Here is a 12,793-nt window from a genome sequence, read left to right as displayed (position 1 = left end):
GCGAACAAACAAGCGACGCCGCGCGGCTGTACATTATGTTGTACCTCAGGAAGACGGAAAGATTGGAAGCAGCACGGCATCATGCAGAGCAGGCCGGGAACATTATGCATATATGCATATGAGTAGACACACATTATGAATGTTCACTCAAACGTATGCTGCATGCACTGCACTCCGCTTGCAGAATTGTGCTCGTCAAAATAGCCGCGAGTACCACATAGGGGAAGGGGTAGTGAACTCCACATGCAGATTAATATCACGCGTTTTTGTTTTATGACCAGAAATAATTCATCGCAAAAAGTAGCATTGTATAGTATCTGACTCGGGCATGTTTCCGTTATGACAAGTTGCCTCATCGTAATTCAGCACAACAGTGCAGAGAAAACAGCATTGTTAACAAGAAAAGGCTTTAAATCACGAGCGCACAGTATTTCCATTGAAATATTAATGTGGAAAGTGTGTTTGTGTCCAAGGGAACAAAGGGTGGAGTGTTGTACATCAATGGCTGGATAGTGCTGCAGGCTCTGCTTACTCTAGCTATGGCAGGGTGTGTATGCATAGGGGAGTGGTGCATTGAGGGGTGTGTGTGTGTGTGTGTGTGTGTGTTTGGGGGGAGTCATTTATAATGTATGGGCCTTCTGGAGCATGAGGTGTTGGGTCTGCTCTGGTTCTGTGCGTAGCTAGCTATGTGTGGTTGTGCTCCACCTCACTTGGAGCTCCGCGCTCTGGCTTTTTGTTTAGACTTGGGTGGTGGTGGTGATGTTGGTGGTGGCGGTGGGGGTGCTGGTGCAGGTGGTTGTGGTGATGGTGGTGGTGGGGGGGGGGGGGGGGGGGGGGGGGGGGGGGGGGGCGTAGTGGTGATGTTAGGGGGGCTGGTGAAGGTGGGGGTGGTAGTGATGATCAGGTTGGGGGTCGTGGCTAAGGCTGTGGTGGGGGTGTTGGTGGTGGTAGTGATGGTGGCTATGGTGGGTTGGGGTGTTTGGGGTGATGGAGGTGGTAGTGATGGTGGCTGTGGTGGTGGGTCAAAGATCCAGGATCAAATTCACTAAAACAAGGCATTCTCCTCCCCCGGACGCACAGCCATCACCTGAAGGGGTTGGTCCATGTAGGCACCCTGTGAAGGTCTCCCTCTGCGAGTCCCAGCAGGGCTGTGTTACCTGCAGTGCAATGAGGTCAGGCAGAGCTATGGTCGCAGGTCACACTGGTAGGAGCAGCAGTCAGAGGGATATGAGCGGATCTGCCGACGTTCACAGTCCAAGCGTGATCCGATGAAGAGCATTGTCATCCTCATGTTAGCCGGGCAGACATCGGTCAACACTGCCACCCTATACCAACGTGCCCTTTCACTACATGCTCCATCTGAAATATCGGCATGTTGACGTTGTTCCCACAACATCTGCATTAATGTTGCTCCAGCGCCATCAGTGCTGCTGACCAATCACGTCGTTGTGATGTCAAGCTAGGCGACCATTGGAAAAGACAAAAAAAATAGTCAGGCTCCCTGCTCAGATGCCAAACAGAAGGTAAGCATTAAAAACACTTTCTTTAACATTATGTCATTTCAAATTAATACCTTGCTCCCTCGATATAACGCTAGCGTTTCATTGTTTAAAATGTCACAATATTAAAGAAAGCATTTTTAATGCTTGCCTTCCGAGCCTAACTCAGTATTTCTCTGGCTCTTCCCCTGGTGGCCAAGCGATGACATCAGAACAACGGGATTGGTCAGCTGCAGTGACAGCCATGGAGCCACATTACGTATGACGTTGTAGGGACAACAGCAGCACGGCGCTATCAAGATCATGCCCGTATTCTTTGCTCTACTTACTGAGCCCTATAGTGCGACATATCCGGCTACATGATCCCCCTGCCTCTCGGTGTGTGTACTTGGCTGTGCAGATAGCCCGACAGCTTGTGGGATAAGAGGGCTGCTATTGGCCCGGGCCCGCTGCCTCCCGGCCTGTCAGCGGCGGGCAGGGAGAGGGAGGGATGAGCGCGCTCTACCGTTAATCCTGCCTGTTCTGCTTTGTCAAGGCTGCTGTTTGAACAATAGAGCTGTCTTCTTGTCTGCTCATTTAGGAACAAACATTTGCCCGCGTTGCAAACAGGCTCTCCCAGGAAGTGCTATTAATAGGATAATTAAGCAGACGGTAATGAGCAGGATTACTGCTAATTATGACAAGATTTGTTTTGGCATTTGCCTGAGAGGCAGCGGAGTGTTAAAGTCTGCACAGGAGTTCATCACTGCGCCCCAACCAGCCAGCACCTGAGTAAACACACCGGGACGCTGGGAGTATGGGGCGTGTGTGTGTGTGTGCCTGTGTGTATCTTTGTGTGTATGTGTGAGTTTGTGTATGTGTGGGGGGGGGGGGGAGGCAGATGGTAGATTACAAAAGGCAAACTAGAAGTGCACCAGCGGTGCTTCCCAAACAGGGCCATCACTTTGCAGCAAGGTCGGGCTAACCTGGCATGCAATAGCTCCTACTGGCTGTGATGGAATGCTGTGCTCTCCCGCGGACATTATTCACGTTTAACCACATTATCTCATAGCAGACAATAAAGTTTATTCATTATATTGCCTCCTTTTCATTATATTATGCTAGCTTTCAAAAAAGGATATGTCTTCCGGTTCTTTCATGAGAATTTAATTTCAATGCGACCTGAAGGATAACTTCAAGTTATTGCCGTCTTCTCATTGGATGCCAGATAGAATTAGAAACGCATTTAACCAGAGGGTATCTGTCACAGAACAAGTCAAAAACATAAAGCTAACAATAAACTACCAAGGCTTAAAGAAGGAAGTAGGAGTCATTCCGAGTTCCTCCCAGCCTTAATTCACCAGATTCAATCAAAGTGTAACCCCAAACGAGCTCAGCTAAGGTGAAGGGGAATCTTAATGCGATTGCGGCTGAAGCTCAGACAGGGAGCCGCCTCCATTAAAAGCTTGCCACGCTGCCCAGCAGCTCCAGATAAGAGCGCTGAGTCTGTGCTTTGGAGCTTGGGGCTTATCATCATCTTCACACCACTGTCTCACCACGAGCCGGGGAACATGGCCTCAGATCCGCTCCCATTGGGAAGTGTGTGTTGCCGCCGTGGAGGAGCGAGGGGCCCAGTCGTACACTGGGGGGTATAGAATAAAACAGAAGGAAGAAGGAAGAAACCGCCATTTTATAAGTGATGGGCTTTTTGTCTTCTACAAACACAACCCACCGCACTTGCACACACACACTTGCGCACACAAACCATGCGCACCCCGACGAGTTGGCATGCCAACAAGGCTATTCTTTTACTGCAGGAAGTGGGGATGAGATAACAGGGCCTGCCTTGGAATACAGTTTCAGAAGGACCAGAAATTGCTTTTATTCCACCCAACATGTGCTGGGCTAGATTAAGGCATAATCGTACAGCGTTTAATAAGAGCACGGTGGTGGACAGGCGGCTGAGGCAGGAACAAGAGGAGCTGCTCCACTTTAAATCCTGTATATTGAATTATAAAGAAGCGTACAGGATCAGCACTCCCACACACATTCCTCTGTGATGTTTAGGTCCACGCACAACATGGTGACAGAATACAGGTTTTAATGAGCTAACCTAAACACCTAAATTATTGTCTGACTTGTGTTGAGTCTACATGACAAGTCAACAGAATGTTGTCAACAATGGACATCCAAATATTTGTATGTTATAGTTCTTGCTGATGTGTTCTTTACAAGCATTTTATATGACCATGGGGAGAGCAAAAAAATATCCTTCATGAAAAGAGAGACCATTTATATTCTGAATCGCATTAGCGGTCTTAAGTAGTAATAACATGCAGCTGAAATCCCAGAGTTTCAACCTCCACGGGCTGATGTTAATTGTGCCTGAACAGTAATAACCCCCAGAAGCCACTCTGTCCAGCCTCTACCTAGGCTCAAATTCCAGCCGTGCTTTGGTCTCAGACTTAAAACCATATTGAAAATCCCTAACCTCAATATATGTAATCCAAGGGCCTTGCATGAACCTCATCTTGAGCTATGGCTTTCGAGAGGTATTTGGGTGTTAAAGTCTCAGATCAGATTTGGACAGATTAGAATTAGAAGAGTTGGAAGTCTGGGAGGGGTGGATATGAGGATTTGCAGTGTTCCACGAGACGGTCTTGTCAGTGATAAGTTATACTGAGCCACGGGTAAGAGGATTGGTCTGCGCTAATCCGAATCAGAAGACATACCATGTGAATTACATCCCGAAAACAGGTTCGCTTACACAGATTAGGAGCCGCTGCCATGTAAATCCTGTGGTACTCCACTTGGCGCTGGGAAGACAAGCCAAAGAGGAGGAACACAAACATCTGCTTCGTTACTCTGCTGTGAATGCGCAGCAGGAGTCCGCACACATCCGGCAAACGGACAGAACACACTGCACACACACTCCCTGCCTTCGCATGCCTCCTATTCTTTTAGGCGATAAGACAGATAAAACACAGGCCCAGACACTATTTCACAGTGCATTCAAGAAGAGGGTTACATGGTTGAGAGAAACCTACTCCTAGTGAGCTAAAATGACAGCCACTGGTTAGCTCCCCCCCCCGCGACCTCCTCCACCCACCTCCCACCAGCAGCAAGCTAAGCTCTAGTTCAATGGAGCATTTCTTACGCTTCCTGTATGACATGGGTGATTCTATCACGGCATCTGGCGGGAGCGCTGTAATGCAAGGTCTTTCTGTAGAGACGATAAAAAGCGCTACTCTCATGGAGCCGCAAAAAATATATAAAGTATAAAATTGCTTGCATCTCTCTCTTTTTTTTTTCTTCAGAAGCAGTGAACAAACAAGGTGTGCATCCCTGGCCCAGAAACGCTTCAAAGAGCACACATCTGCTGGGACTCCATGTGGAACAAGGAGCAGCATAGGCTGCTTAGCTCTGCATTTCAGCCACAGCACGCTCATAAGAGCACTGCAGACATCCGAGGTAATCTGTAAACACAAGCATCTGGTGGAGAGGGGGGGAAGCCAAGCGCTCATGTCACCGCACATCATCTACCAACCGCTAAAAGAGATGAGGAGGAAGAAGAAGAAGAGGAAAACACCTGGTGGCTTGACTGGTACATCTTTATTGCTCCCCATTGCGTCGCTATTACACACAACTCTGAACTGCTTCTGTGTAACTGCTGTTGTGTGTAATCAGACACACCGATCTGAAGCGCTGAGGTGCTGGGAGGTGCACAATCCTCTGGGGTTATGCCTCAGATGACAAAAGTAATAAGAATAAAAACAAAGAGATGAATGGGGGAAAAAAACACGATGAAGCCCCGCAAAAAATGGTTGGGCCTTCTTTTGCGAAATGCCCGCTATATTCATGGAAATTACCCTACAAATCATGCATTGTGGAGAACTCAGCAAAGCAAAGGTAGATCGAATGGATGTGAATGCTTCAGGGTGCGGTGCAAATGGAAGGCGTCGAGCTGGAAGCGATGGAGCCGCCAATAACAAAAGCCATCATGCAGCGACGCAGGGACCCATGTGCCACGCTCCCAAGCATGGCGAATAGAGGCTTCTCGCCGCAGTATAACGGCTCATAAAGCCGCAAATGGTATTTCCGCTTCATTCAGTCTCAGGGCCAGGATCCAAGAAGCTCCTCAGCGATGGAATTGAACCCATTAGCAATCGATTAGAGACCCAGCAGGTCGCCACCAAACCCGTCCTTAAGAAGGAAGGAAGGAAAGGGGGGAGGAAGGAAGGAAGGGGGGAGGAAGAGAGGAAGGGGGGAGGAAGGAAGGAAGAGAGAGTGGCTTGATGGAGTCGAATGGAGGTTGGGTGGTGCTGTTGATGCTGGTGGTAAGGAGGTTGTGTTGGTTTTGGTGGTGGTGGTGGGGGTCAAAGTGGGTGTCATGGTGTTTGTGGGGGGTTGGAGGTGGTGGTGGTGGAAGTGGTTGTGTTGGTGGTGGTGATGGTGGGGGTTTTCTGGTGGTGGTTGGAGTGATGGTAGTGGGGGTTGTGGTAGTATTGGTGGGGGTGGTGGTGGTTAGTGTGAATCAGGTTCAGATCTTTGATTTTGTAGAAGCAGCGGGGAGAGCCTCAACCAGCCAGCCCCTGTGGAGCAGCTGTAGTCATGGTCTGGTGAGCGGGGGGGGGGGGGTTAGCAGCCTGAATGATGAGTGACAGATGCCGGCAGCTTTGCAGACAGCCAGGCCGAGATAAGATCAGACCCCCAGGACCAACCTGTCGCCCCCAGGGGTCAGGGGTTACCAATACCGCGGCCATATTCATAAGCCTTATCGAATGCTCCAGCCATGCATGTTTACCCAGCCCGTGTGATATGAATGATGAGCACTTTGACCTTTGGAAAGCGATTAGAATTTCAATCGAGTGACCACCGATCTGTCCATAAAACAATATGACAGGAGTCCTGAAAGCAGCGACCCGCCCCCAGGCTCCCAAAGAAATGATTAATCACGCACTGCCGGTGATTACCAATGTCGAGCGAGGCGGACCAGACCTACATGGGAGGTATAGTAGTTTGCTAACGGCTTCTTCGGCGTCCCCTCCCCCCCCATCCATTATAGATGCCCCGCACATGCAGCCTGTCAACTTTTAGTCCCCGTGCCGACCTTTATCCGGCAGAGGCCTCATAACTGACATTTTCAATTACATTGCAAACAACTTATCAATATGCATGGATTTCCCAGCCAATATCGGGGCAAACAGAGTCGTTTGGAGAGCTAAGTCTGTCAGGGGAGGGAAATAGGGCAGACATGTCAAGGTCAGGTTTTTGATAATGAGGGACAGCCCGCTGAATAATTGAATGGGCAGAGCGCTATCGACTGTTGAAGCAGAAACGTTTAAAGCGTTGGCGATCGTTAAGGAAAATCCTCCCGGCACTTTATGTTCCATGGCAGTAATTTATGCACAGGCATCCAAGCGGGTGCCCTATGGTTCACAGCACTGAATGCACAAAGCAATGAGTGGATTAGCCAAGCACGCTTTAGAAACAGCAGCCAACCGTGCAAGTCATTCCTGTGGATGGATTGATGCTTCTGGCAGCGCAATTATTCAACTATGCATTTTAAATACGCAGGCACATTGCAAAGAGCCGGAGTTATCTACTCTGTGTCCTTGCCAAAAATACAGAACATAAAAATGGTTTTAATGGTTTGTTAGGTTACACGACTAGACGTTAAAACGTTAGATCGCTGGAATCACACAAGGATAGCATTGCTGCGCCGCAAAAGAGGGCAAAAAAATATACAACCCGAGCGTTAAACGTGGATGTAAGCATGTGTTCCCGGGAGCAGGAACAGGAAACCGCTCAGACGGCCTGCTGCCGCTGAACTGATGACATCAGCAGGCGCTGATCACATTTCCTGGAGGACGCGGCCCAGCGGCGCACCGTGCAGCGGGCTGCTCCTAACGGGGGCACGACCTGAGGGTGGCCCGATCAAAGCGCCAGATGCAGACGCTGGGTAAACAGAGCGGGCGGCGGCTCACATGACACCTTTGTTTACTGAAGCCATCTCACGGTCGCCGCTAATCTACCAGGACCGGGGGCTGCTCAAGCTGCTGCTGTTGTTGCGACAACACCAGCCCACTGGACCAGTTCTCAGGCCCAAAAGCCTCTCTCTCCCTCTCCCTCATCCCCCTCTCCCCCTCTCTTTTCCCCTCTCTCGCTCTCTCTGTGGGTTGAGGCTTTAGAGGGAGGGATGATGAGAAGGTTGGGAAGGAGGAAGGGCAGAAGGAGGAGGCAGAGGGGGAGGGGAGGGTATGGGGGGAGGAGGGGTGGGGGTAAGGGATAAGGGGAGGGGTGGGGGAGGCAGGCCTCTAATCCCACTATGTAATTACTGCTCCCTGCAACAGCCAGACCAACTCTGGGCTAAATCAGATTATCTGACCTAAATCACGCTCGTTTCTCTCTCATGCCCGTCAAACAATTCCTTATTTGTGCCCATGAGAGCTAAGCACACACACACACACACACACACAGACACACACCGCCCCTCCCCACGTCGAAAAGTCACAGCCTGTTTATTTGATCAGCCCAGGAAGTAAACATTAGTCTCCATGATACACAAACAAGCAGGACCAGGGGACAGCCTGGGGGGGTGGGGGGGGGGGGGCAAGGGGGGCGCACTGCCGGATAAGATGAAGACATGCTGATAAAAGACAAATATATATATATATTAATATATAAATATCAAACAGCCATTCATCACGTCCGCGGCGTCCACGTGGGGGTGGCGAGGCGGCGGCGGGGAGAAGGCAACCACATGAATGATGATATTGTGCGGCGTGCGGTAAATAAAAGGTCAGCGTGCCTGATGGAGACGTAGCCCCGCAGCTCGCACTGCCCCCGCAGGCCCCCCCCCCTCCATTCTGCAGGTCCCACGTTTACAACTCGGAGGGGGAGGGGAGGGGGAGGACAGAGGGGAGGAGGAGGAGGGGATGGGGGAGGAAGGGGGAGGACAAGAAGGAGATGAGAAGGGAGGAGGGAGGGAGGCGATGGAGAGGAAATGCAGCTCTTCAGCGGGAATAGAGACAGGCTAAAGTAAAGAGGGGGGAACAAATGAGGTCTGTGATCCTGCCTCCCCCTCCCTCCCATCCACTCACCCGCCTCCCAGCCTCCCACACGCACACCTCCCCCTCCGCCTTTCGCCGGCCCAATCAGAGCGAGCCGCGGCGCTCGGCTTGACAGCCAGGCCTTTGTTGGCTCCTGAATAGAGGTTAAATATCCCTCGAAAATCAGAGCTCTTTGGCTTTCTGGACGCATAGTCAGAGACCCGGTGCCTTTTCACATGCTAATGCCCCTGCTTTTCCCCCCTTCCCTTTGTAACCATGGTTAGACAGTGCTATCATGCTGGAGGGCGATGAATAAAGCAGGCGAATTTGGAGTCTCCCCCTCCCTCCCCCGTCCTCCCCTGCTCCCTCCTCCTCTTTTATCACCCTCTCTTCAAGGGAGCACACATTCCACCTCCCCCACCCTATACAACCCCCCACCCCATACACACCCCCCCCCCCCCCCCCCCCCTTAAAAATAAAATAAAGCAGCACAGATGGTCTCCGCTGACCCGCTATTTATCATTGTGTCAAAAGCTTTGTCAGAGTACTGCACGCCCCCAACCCCCCCCGCGTGCCCCCCACCCGGACCCCAAACAACAGGCCCGGGGATCCTGCGTTTGTTTCCATTGACGAGCCCCCCGTTCAGTTTGCAGACGTCTCATTAGGCTTAAACCACCAATTAATTTCCTTTGTTCTGATTAAACGGCTAATTCTAAACATGAGGCGCGCTGACAGGCCGGCGTGGCTCCGGAGCCGCAGCCAGACAGCGGTGCTCGCCACCGAGCCGGCGGAGCGTGAAGCAGGCAGGTAGCGGCGGGGGGGGGCCCTGTGTGTGTATGTGTGTTTTTCTGTGTGTTTGAGAGACGTGCATGGCTGATCTCAGGTGTCTAGTGTGTGTGTGTGTTTGTGTGTGTGGTGCGTCTGCTCAGGTGTGTGTGTGTGTGTGTGTTTGTGAGTTGTGGTGGGGAGGTGAACCCAACGACAGAGAAAGCAACGGTGAGCATGAGGAGAGGGAGGGAGGGAGAGAGAGGAAGAGGAGGAGAGAGATCAGAAGAGAGGGGGAGACAGAGAGAGAGGAGAAGAGAATCAGAGCAACAGAGCCTTGTCAAAAGCTTCCGTTAATTTGTAGAAGCCCTTCACACTCGCACGGATGGCAACTCATTAACTGCTTGCAGATTTGTTTTTTTTGCAGCCAGGGGATCAAGTGGCCCTCAGGAGTAAAGGTTGCAATCATCTGCTGATGGCAGCGGCCAGCAAAGGAGAGCAGAATACATCAAAACACACACAAAAAAGATTGAAGCACAGAGTGGTATCCAAGGCAGTCATCTTTCTATTGGAAGTGTGCTCACAAAAAGCTATCGGGTGGCTGCACTCCATTATCACAGAGCGAGCTGTCATTACGGCCCAGGATATATAGGAGCCTCATAATATCCAGAGATTGCTAGTTTGTTAGACAGGACCGTACAATTTGCTGCAGCCTTGAAGGATCCTCCAGCCTCCCGTCATTTACCAGGGGAATTGCCGGAGCATTGCCTTTTGTCTGCTGGAGACACTGGGGCAATTATCCAGCCTCCTGTAATGTTTCCCCCACTTTAATCTCCAGCCTGAGAACGGAAAGCCGAGCGGCTCGGGTTTCACAGCGCCTCTGGGCTCTATTAACACACAACCGCTGTTTAGGTCCGGCCAGACGGCCCGCAGAGGACAGCAGGCTGACAGACAGCCCTCCCCTGGGCCTGCAGGCAGAAAACATGATTATGTCATAATAATATATTCTCCAAAAGAGGACCTTTTGAAAGATCGACCCCTCTGTCTTTTCAATCTAACATGGCCGTGATTTTGTCGGGCGTGGGGAAGGGGGTAGCAGGAGTGACGGGTGCTTCAGTGAAGCAAGCAGGACAAGAAATACACACTTTTTACCTCAGGCACTAGAACAACAACAATAGTTCAGGAAATGAAACAGATGAGGGAAAATAAAATAATACAAACACCCACCCTTTTTGAAATTAATTCAATTCATTTCAGGCTTTTTGCTGTTTTGTTATTCTTGATGTGGAAAACAATACACCAACACTGACTGAACACCAACCATCAGAAGCCATTGGTTAACAATTCATAGTGAAATGTCAGGTTTAAGTAGTTATATAACAAAGAGGTATTTGTCTCATGAGGAAACTTTCGAATGGTTGTCATTATCATTGTTGTAATATTATTTTCATTGCCTAATACGTATATTTTTATAATATAATTATTATTATTATTCATTGTAGTAGTATTTTTTCATTTATTGCAGTCCAATTAAGGGCTGTGACTGGTGCATTGTGCAGACAATACTAGTGTTGTTTGCACAGCCCCATTCTGCTGGGCTGGAGATCACACAGCCACTCCAGCTCCACTATGATCTCAAACTCTTCACTCAGGGAACAGAGGGATAAGGAAGAGCAATTTTCTGATCAAAGAACATGATTCCTTTTGGGATATCTCTCTGTTGCTACATCGCAGTGATTGCTGTCCTACACAAGGAATAAAAGCATCAAAACATGGGGACACACAACAAACTCAAAAGAGAAGGGATGGGGGCATTTTTCTATCCTCCAGATGAAATAAAGAATGTGATGCATCACACAAACACACACACACACACACATACACACATGCCCACACACACACACAAACACACCCACAGGAACTTTGAAACACAACAAAATGTCAGACCCAGAAGAGTACAAATGGGAAGAGGAAGTGGCCAAGGGGGCGCTTAGGTTCCACAGAGTTTCCACTGTTGCCTCCATAATGACTCACGCAGCTTCAACACCTCCAGCTGCGCCGGAATCAAAGAATGTGTGCGGAAATATAATTAACCTGTTAGCATAATGCTAGTCATAAACAGCATTCTTGGAGTTGTCTTGATTTCCACATCAAAGGGCACGCTGGTGCCATTTCAGGGCATGAAGTACCAAACAAATCTAATTACTGTTTATATTGAATCTCTGGATTCCACTACATGTTTGCAGGGAACACAAAGGAGGGCCCTGATGCTGCTGTGGCAGTTTTTTCTCTTTTAAGAGGCGTATTTGGAAAACAGTCCCTTGCTAAAGGGCAGACAGTGAATGTGTAAGATAAAGTGTGGTCCATTCCTCTTCAAACCTGGTCCCAGGAATGCAGCCGCCAGCTTAACAGTGTTCACTCCTGGAAAAAAGACCTTTGAGTCCATGAAAGACCAGCTCAGACATCTTGGTTTTATGTAAGTAAACATACAGTGGGGAACTTAAGAAAAGAAAAAAAACTGATCAGCATTTGGATATTATTTTCATCTGGAATCTGTTTAAAACATATACGGACATGTGTGCCTCTCTTTCAAACAGTGGGGGGGAAACAAGCTACATGCAGACCGCCTCCAACCGTCACCACATTACTGCGGCACCTCGCTGTCTCCGCTAAGCTCCCAGACTCCACATCCTGAACCCCAACACAGAGTCCTCATGTAAAAGGTCTCGCGGACATCAGCAGTCAGCGCACAGTAGCAGGGGCTGTGTCTGAGTCTGAGGCAGCAGCAGCAGCAGAGACAGCCTCAGCAGTAGCAGCAAGCAAGCAAGCAATCCGGGCTAATCCAAATGAATCCGGGGCTCCCAGGTTTGTTCATCCTGGTTAGAGGGTGATGAGTGCTGTGCTGGGATGCTTATCTGCTGCCAGTGGTCGGCTGTGCAGCCGCCCTGTGTTATCAGGGCTCAGCCTGCTCAGGGAATGGAGGGCCTGTGCCGAGTAAACATAGGACCCGTTCTCTACTTATCTATCCCAGGAGGTAGGGGGGGAAACACACGAGAGAGAGAGAGAGAGAGAGAGAGAGAGAGAGAGAGATGCAGGTTACCATGGCAACCTCCTTCCTTAACCCCCCCCCCCCCCCCCCCCCCGCCCCCACATTCGCCTCCAAAGGCAGAGAGAGCCCTGGTGGTCTTTGTGTAATGCGATTCCACTAGAATGCACTGTGGATTAGAACAGCAGTGCCTTCTGGCCCTAGGCAGGGCAACAGTAAAGACATTATTACCCAGATCAAACGCTGTAATCACTATGCACTCGGGGCCTTCCCCATCTATTGCAGATAAAACCCAGGACTGGCAATGCTCAGGTGATTAGGGGATTATTATTCTGCTGTTGAGCATGGTGCCAGTTCCTTTGCTATAGAAAAGCCCCATTTCCTCAATTGATGGATGGGGCAGAGCAAGGCCGCGTGCCAGCCCAATGAACGGGCCAGGACTCTGGTGGACT

The sequence above is a fragment of the Pollachius pollachius genome, assembly GCF_949987615.1.
Source record: "Pollachius pollachius genome assembly, chromosome: 9".
NCBI lineage: Eukaryota > Metazoa > Chordata > Actinopteri > Gadiformes > Gadidae > Pollachius > Pollachius pollachius.
Note: the sequence above shows the minus strand (reverse complement) of the source record.